Genomic DNA, 9,220 nt, shown 5'->3' with positions numbered 1-9,220 from the left:
AGTGTTTATTTGTTAGGTGTTTGGTATATAAAGTTTTGTCAGTGGAGAAACAAGTATAATCGGTGAAGAAATCAAATAATAAAGTTTTCTTCAGTCCCTAGTTCGGTACCATACATGTTTAATTCCTAATTTTAACAGGACTTTCATTTTTAATTTGAATAGTTTATATCACCACCTTAGCATCGTACATTTCAAAATGTTTAATAAGTAAACGTATAATTAGTGTTAAGGCCAAGCAACAGCTCAAAGCTAGATTAATCACGCGCCCAGCCTTTCACACCGCTGCCGCTCGTTTTTCCCAAAGAATCAGAGATAGAGAAAAAATGGGGATACACAAAATGGTCTAAATAAATCCTAACAATGTAAAACTAAAATAGAACCATGGTTAAAGTATCATATTGTAATTTTTTTTACACTTATTGTTTTTCGTAAGGTTGGCCAAAATGTTTGCATATTTTGTAACAAATTTGATCATTATTATTAAGACAGAATACAAATAGACTTAGCACTGTCAAAATGAGAAAAAAAGTTATATTAAACATCTACGTATGTAATTTGTGTAAGAAAAATGTAAAAAGATGTAATATTCAGCATTTCACCTATCACAACAAAACCTTACCAAAACATATATAATGACAAAATATATCATCAAATAATTATAAATAGCGTCCGTAACCTTATATCAGTTCATATTAAATATTCAGTATTTGGTTGGTCCTCCTCGTACTCTAATAACCACCGCAAGGCGACTTCTCATGCTGTCGATGAGGTCATTGCTGTAATACACTATGTTTTTGTTCCAATTGGTCACTAGAAGGCGCTGCAACTCAATTTCAGTAGCTGATTTAGGGTCGTGGTTAGCAATATTCTGGGTCAGTTCTGCCAACAGTTCTCAATGGGATTACAATCTGGAGATTATGCTGGTCATGGAAATCTTGTAACGACCTCCTGTAATCCTGTACAGTACGTGCATTGTGGGCATTTGGCATTGTTATCCTGGAACACAAAGTTATTGCCAAACCTTGCCCTAGTAAATGGCAAAAATATCGTCTCCATGTGATGTCTGTAGGAGACGCCATTGATGTTTACCTGGAGAATATGAAGAGCAGTATTTCCACTATGATGAGTAGCTGTCCAAACATCTACTGTTCTCTAGGAAAAAGACGAACACGATTCCTGCCATCAGATTTAACAAGCCAGAAACAGGACTCATCTGAAAAGATGACATGTCGCCAGTGTCCTAACTGAAAGCTGGCATGCTGTCTTGCTCAAGTAACACGGTGACGGCGAAGAAATCTGGTTAATATCGGTTTACAGATAACCCTTCTTGCAAAATAACCTTGTTTGGTCAGTCTTATATTAACTGCTCCTCTGAATACCCTGGAATGAACGTGATCATACCATTCCTGTCGTAAGATCTTAACCTGATTAAAAGACAGTCATATCGGGTAGAGTTTTTCAGCGTCTACCAGTATACTTTCCTGGAACAACGTTTCCTGTAGTTTGATGATGTTTTCGTATTCTGGATACAGTACACTGGGGGTACTCTATTGTTTTGGCAATGTCCATTTGCTTCATACCATTTTTGTACAGTCGAACAATCAGATGTACTATAACTTCTGACACGTAACGAAGCATCATTCTACACCAAGTACAGAGACATTGTCTGAAGAAAGCGTTGATCTGTTTCGAAAAAATTATACTAAAAGCACACCCTTTGATACAAAATAGGTGTGTATGTGTGTGGTTTGAGGAACAAATTCTCAAAACAACTCATACAGACCAGAATAACAGATCGTACAACAACTGATCATACTACTTAGGCATTTACTCAATAACTACTCTATGCATGTAGACAATAACATTAATTTAGAAAAGTATGTAAACATTTTGGCCAAGACTGTAATATATATATATATATGTGTATCAAAAATCAAAATACAGCACAGTGGAAGATTGATTTTTCCTAATAAATATGTCACTAAACTTCGAAGAAAAATATTAGTCAACTAAATATTTCACATTGTTTTATGCTAATCACATAATTAAAATTTATAATGAAATAGTTTTAAATTGTCCTTCAATTATTTCTTTTGCAAAGTATTCGAATGCAAGTGTGTTAAAAGCAATTAAAAAAATAGTAAAATAAATACGAGTTATGATACTATTCAATAAATAACAAATATAGATATTGATTTTCAATTAATTTAATATTTTTTTAGTTGAATAAGATCATAGTGTGTATATATGCGAAAGTGGAGGTTTCCTTTTTCAAGTAATATACCAATCGCTCTTTTCAAGAACTCTCACACTAATAGAATAATACTTTTAAATGTTATATGTCTCAGGACTTATAACGCTAGAAACCGGGTTTCAATACCCGTGGTGGGCAGAGCACAGATAGCCCTTTGTGTAGCTTTGTGCTTAAAAAACAAACAAACAAACAAATGTTATATGAGTGTTATTTTCAGTCATCAGTTTCAGATTTTTACTTCAAGATGACCTCTTCACACACCTGCTTGATAAGGGAGGCCTGTAGTATTAGAGTGTAAGATATTGCTTGGAGGACCCATAATGGATTTTGCTTCTTGCGTGTTGATAGGGCTCAAAAGTCCATTTTCTGTGAGGACAAAAAAGCGATATCATCGCATGCTCCTCTGTTAGACATTGAGTTTGAATAGAATAATTAAAAAGAACTCGCGAGTCCTGCATTTTTTACAATAATAATTCTTGCTGTAGGTAGTAGCGGAGTTGTATTTAAAGTTAGGGACTGAAAAGTAGCATATTAGGACACTAGGTTTAAGTCTGGAAATTACAAGATTTAGGAGAGTTGTAACTAACTACTAGCAAAGTGAACTTTATACTCTAAGATTACAAGGGAATGGATGTAGGTTAGAATAGAGTGCAACATCTATTTATGTATTAAAAAGTGTCCACTTATATTCGCATAAGGTTTTGGTTGGCTATAATGATACAATAGATTTAGGCGTAGAGTTTTTATAAGTGAAACTTAAACAACGTTTCAGTGAACTGAGAAGTCATTAGGAGAACATAGACTAAAAGCATGCAAATACTACTTACATAGTTTCAACTTAAAAAGAGCATTAGTTTAGAGATACTGTACGTCAGCAAAGTTCGAAGAAGCGACCTTCAGTAGAGCGAGAAGTTAAAATCATATATAAAGTGACAGAACATCTGTGAACAGTGTCATTGTTACTTAGTGACAGAACAGCTGCAAACAACATCATTGTTGCTCAACTGAATTAAAAACGCTTGATTGCCACAAACACAGTCATGAACCTATCACTTAATGTGAGATTCTTTGTTTACTGAAATCTGAAAACGTATAACGAAAATAAACAACGAAGGCAGCGTGAAGATAAATAAATAAATACATTAAAGGCAATGAAAATAAAAGAATAAACTGGGTAGTATAAGTTTAGCAACTAGATCCGAAACTATATCACAATAAGTCTTAGAAAATGTTTTAGTTAAGAACAACAGATGCTACTTCTACTACAAGAATAGCCATATTTTCATCAGAGTAATCTTTTTTCGCGTAATGAAAATACAAACGTTAGTGAGCTTTTATCATTAATGAGTGGTTATTATTAGTGAGTGTTTATCATTAATGAGTACTTATCACTAATGAGTGCTTATCATTAGTGAGTGAGTATTAGACGTAGACAGATTTTTCTCTTGCAACGAAGAATAAGATTTCGTCTACTTTCAGGATAAAATGTAAAAACAGGGATCATTATTTTGAAATTTATATTTTCCTTAAAATGTCATTACAAATGTTATTGGGTAAGATGGCGCCACCTTTTAGTAAATATTGCAATTTAGATTTTAATTTTATAGAAAATACTCCAGAAGTATAAAAATATAATTTTGGCTAATCCGAATTTGTCACTTGGAATTATAGAGAAAAAAAACTGTAGTATCTTAACACTTGGATATTGTAATATTTAAGCTTTTAATAAAGTTGTGTTCTCGTGTGCAATTCAAATATCTTCAAAAACACAGTTGTAGAGAGAGAAAAATGGGCTGTAAAGCCACAAGACTTCTACATAGAAAGTTAGGGAGAGTAAATACTATATGTTTGTAAATAGATGTCAATAATTAAAACCACAGCTTCATGTGAAAAAGAATTAAGAATAGAGACCACTATTTTTGTACAGAGAAGTAATGAATAACGATGAACTTACAACATAGTAACTATCAGGTTTCAACTTTATTGATAAGCTTATTAATAAAATCATTAACCAAGTGATGACTTCCATAGTTGAATTGAAATGTACCAAAGAAAACGAACAGAGTTCTAATATAAAGCGGAGAAAAGACAGTAAAGATTACACGGCTATAAAGATAGATAATAAGTGGTAAATGAAGAGAATAACATGACTTGAAAATTAGATTACTAATATAAGGTGGAAAGTGGATCCTAGGGGTCAGATCCTTCACTCTACACAGATGTCGGTTTAAAGACCATATTTAAGCTGACCAAAGTCTATTAAGTTGCACCAAGATACTTGACAAGTATGTGGTCAATTGGATTTGCTGTGATTCTAGTTTCTTCGGCCATCTTTCACGTGAAAACATCCGTTATTTTTGAGTAGTGATTGAAAGCTTGTGAAGTTTTGGATTGTTAGCCTTCGTCGATTTCGAATTCCTATTTACAATATTGCTAACAATGTCAGAGGATATGTCGAACATCATCACAGTAGTTTTTTGGGTAGGACCCTTCACATCTATAACTTTCACTTTGCGGGTGAGGGAGTTTCTATGTATTGACTTGGGGTATTGTATATCTGAAGCCACTATTGTTCTAGCTGCTCTGCTGTGCGAGCTTTTTTGAAAGCTTCCGTTTTCCAAAAGTTGTGTCCTTCGAATCTCAATGGTTTAAAAGTTTCGCTATGCTTGTGTTTTCCACGGAAAGGGCCGTGTTACGATTCTTAAGTTGTAAGTCACCCATGGCGGATTTTTTAAAATATCCCGGGAATGTCAACCAAACGTATAGATGCAAATCATAACATTACCTACGGACAGCAAGGAACCATTTGATCCTGCAAGACTGTCCTTACATACCAGTTCTTGAGAACAATAGAAACTTAAATCCGCCATTTATTTTTTGATGAAATCATCATGTCCATCTTAAACTCATGTAAAGTTTTACCTCCACCACTACTGACAGCAACTCATTCCATTAGTCAATCATCTTCTTATAAAAATAAAACTGACTTAACTGGAGAATAGTCTGTCTTCTCCAAATCTTCAATTTGTGTCTTATGACCTTATTATCTTCAGGATATAAGGAAAAAGAAATCGGACGACTTTATCCTATCGATTCAAGGATAATTCTGTAAACATTTAAAAAAATCACCTCTTTCCCTTCTTTTCTAAACTTATTTTCTCTTGACGAAAGAAGGTAAAGAAGTGAAATCATCCCAATAGCCCTTCTCTGAATATTTTCCAGTAATTGAATATCCTTTCTTACATAAGGAAATGAAACCATGTGAAGCCTAACTGATGTTTTCTATAGAAAAATTATTACTTCTTGTGATTTGCAATCACTACAGAGATTGACTACGTTAAATCAAGACAGTTTTGGAGCCTCAACACATCGTTATAGTCCATGTAGCCCACGTTCCATCATGCTCTAGCTTACGATCGCGCAGCTTGACAGTAGTCCTGCGGCATAATTTCCATTGCAAAAGACTTCGTCGTAAAGTTATCATATCCAAAGCAAACTATTCATCCTTGTGGCTTTCCATTAACTATCTAGTGTATGAGGACGGTGGTTTCCAGCACACTTTTCAACTGTTCGGTCGCACAGAGATCCATAGGCGACTTGACCGGTATGTCTTCGTATGGAATAATTTGAAAAACTGTTTCATTATACAGCTGCTTGAGATGTGTGACTGGAAGTCTTATCTTGGTGAACCCACAACATGTTGGATTCGTTTCCAGATAGAATTCCTTCTTGATTATGCTGCGTACTGTTGCCTGGGTGACGTGGACAGCTTTTAAAACTGATCTTTGTGTTCGGGATTCTCATCTGTTAGAAGACGCCACACTTTGCTTACTACGTTGAGGTACGAATTGTTACAAGTCACTTTCTGGATGGTCCTGGTACTCCAAATTGATCCTCATGCCTCTGCTTTCCAATGCTGTTAAGTATAAGTGTATTCCCGTGTTATAAATTCTGAATCTCTTACCTGAACACATCTTTATGATTTAAGAGAATGAATATTTTGCGTCGAAAAAGACTGTTATATGCCCTTCCCAAAAGCGATAAATTTTCGAAGACATCATAGTATCTACGTAACGTCAAACTATGTAAAACGTAGTTCTGATACATTCCTTTCCATCGCGATTTTATATCGGCTGTGGTTGTCACGTTACTTGCTGATTTATATATTCAAAATTGTTTTAATATCCTTAACCCTCCGAATATCTATCTCTAAATACACTTTAAATTATGTATGCTTTACCACTAGCAACAAAGAACTGCTTCGATGGCTTGAGTGACATCCATACATTATGCCTAAATCCTTTTCTTCAATCACATTACTGAGTAGTTTCCTACTTATATTAAACGTATAATCAAAATTATGATAACCCAAATGGATAACCTTGAATATACTATAATTAAAGGTAATTTGCCAAATACTGGCCCAAATAACCAATTGATTCAATTTATTCCGTAATACTTCAACATCCTCAGTACAGCTAGAAAATACCCAAGGGTTTAATGTCGTCAGCAAACTTTACTAGTTTACTAATTATTTCCCAAACCAATATCGTTAATGTAAATACGAAACAGCAAGCATTGACCACTGAGGTACTCCATTAGTAAAAAGAGGTCCAGTTTGACTGAAGTTAGTGAAAACGAACCTTTTGCTTTCACCCATCTATCAATCCTACGATCCATTGATCTAGTTTTGTTCCCAAATCTTCTGATGTGATTGTTTCAGCTAATCTTTTAAGTATAACAAATCCACGCGCTTTCCCTTGTCCACTTAACAAGTTATGTCGACCGTGGGGCAAGATTTGCATCTGCGTAGACACACTATTGTATTACTTTATGCAAATCCTGCTTATAAAGTGCAAATAATCCTCTGTATATATCTTGGGAAATTTCTAAACATAACCACATTTATTTTAAATTATTTGTAAGAATTATTATGTTTTCAAAAACTCTTCACAAACGGGAGTTTGTGAAATTCTAATTTATACTACTCCTTGTTGACTATAGGCCCGGCATGGCCAGGTGGTTAGGGTGCTCACCTCTTAATCTGTGGGTCGCGGGTTCGAATCCCCGTCACACCAAACATGCTCGCCCATTCAGCCGTGGGGGCGTTATAATGTGACGGTCATTCCCACTATTCGTTGGTAAAAGAGTAGCCCAAGAGTTGGCGGTGGGTGGTGATGACTAGCTGCCTCTCTTCTAGTCTTACACTTCTAAATTAGGGACGGCTAGCGCAGATGGCCCTTGTGTAGCTTTGCGCGAAATCCATAACAAACAAACAAACTTGTTGACTATTCCAAGTTCTTAACATTTCTCAATATAATAGCTACTTTCAGAATGGTTTCAAAATAGTTTAGTAGTATTTATAATACGATATATATATATACAGTTTCATAATAAGAAGAAAAAGGAGCCTAAAAATAAATGCAATAATAGTTGACAGTTAATATGAATTGTTTATATTATTTTTCTAAAAGCTCAAATCTTGCTCTCCGAATTCCAAAAGATGAAAGACAAATTGAACAGTAAAATGTGACAAACGTGTAAATTCCTTAAGTTGATATTTACACACATGTGCGAGTGAACGCTGAAAAAAAATCGAGACTACATCTTATAAGCTTAGGTCAATCAATGGTTGCTTTAATCTCTTTAGGCTTACGATCCCCTTTTCTGCATCTTCTTCCAAATAGCTTATAATCAATGGAACATCTCTGCGCCCTTAGAGTTTGTTGATTCTTCTAAGAATGCTTTTTTTACGTTTATAAAACAAAACCCTGATCATATGAGATTAGGAAACATGTTAATCCCAAAACAGGATTTAGAGTCTGTGTGGTATAAGAGACAGCTCTATGTAGATTATTACATCTCATTAATCAGCACGAACAAACATACAGTGAAACGGCAGTAATTTGGAAGCAGTACGAAAGATGACAGACAACGAAATATGTGAACCACGCTTTATACGTGAAACAAATACCACAAAAGACTTTTTTTATCCTATTAGCTTGAACCATTTTATATACGCGTTTTATCAGTTAACGACACCAACACGCATGTAAAAACTTATTTTCACAAATCAAATTCAACGAAACGTTTGATTAACTTTGATAAACACGAAAAAGGTTTACTTATATAGACATGTGATAAATCGTTCCTTTTCTCTCTGGTTTTTAAGTGATTTTACTTTCTATTCCAGCAAAACATACTTTGTTGGTATCTTATATTAGTGAACTCAATATTTTATCAGATAAAGGAAACATTTTAAGTATGGAAAAGGGTAAAAATAGTAGATTTAGTCCGTCACCATTATGTTTACCGTAATTTATTGATAAGAAAACCTCCTCTTTCAAACAAGGTGATAAAATATAGATAGCATGCAGAGATAGTAGACCATCAGTACAAAATGGCTGAAAAACACGCAAAGTCCTGGAAGCAATTTTTATACACACATATATATATATTCAAAAAATAAAGAACTTTGGATTCAATGTGTAAAACTTAAGTTATCTCAAAATATTAAAATAAATTATTCCAGACTTATAAATACTCGATCGTAGCGTTACTTGGACTTGACTTGCTTCTTTTTAATTGTTCGTATATTATTCTAGAATTAGAGTTTCTTGTATACTTTAACTTAAGTTTTGTAGACTAGATTATAATAATAATACGTCTCGAATTATCTAAAATTAATATACCTTTGCTTGTCAACCGCATATTGTAGAATAATAAACAACTTTATAAATGAAACTTGTTCATTGTTTTTACAGACATTGACACTTGTTTTTAATTTAGTGCTACCTTCTATGAAGGACTACAACAGAGTTATATTTCTACTAGTTTCAGACAACCAATTTCGTAAAAATAGTTAACATATTTTTTTCTAAATAATTCTTATACAAATTAATAACTTATAATGCTAGGAGACAACGTTTCGACAAGGTTTTGTCATCATCAGGTACAACGTTGTAC

General features: G+C 34.0%; 1 protein-coding gene across 1 annotated transcript in view; it reads right to left on the bottom strand.

Annotated features, from left to right (window-relative positions):
- LOC106460390 (paired box protein Pax-5-like) overlaps positions 1-9,220 on the bottom strand; it is a 58,791-nt gene that overhangs the window by 5,727 nt on the left and 43,844 nt on the right. The gene's annotated exons all lie outside the window — the stretch shown is intronic.

Source organism: Limulus polyphemus, unplaced genomic scaffold, assembly GCF_000517525.1.
Source record: "Limulus polyphemus unplaced genomic scaffold, Limulus_polyphemus-2.1.2 Scaffold763, whole genome shotgun sequence".
NCBI lineage: Eukaryota > Metazoa > Arthropoda > Merostomata > Xiphosura > Limulidae > Limulus > Limulus polyphemus.
Note: the sequence above shows the minus strand (reverse complement) of the source record. Positions and strands in the feature narration are given on the sequence as shown.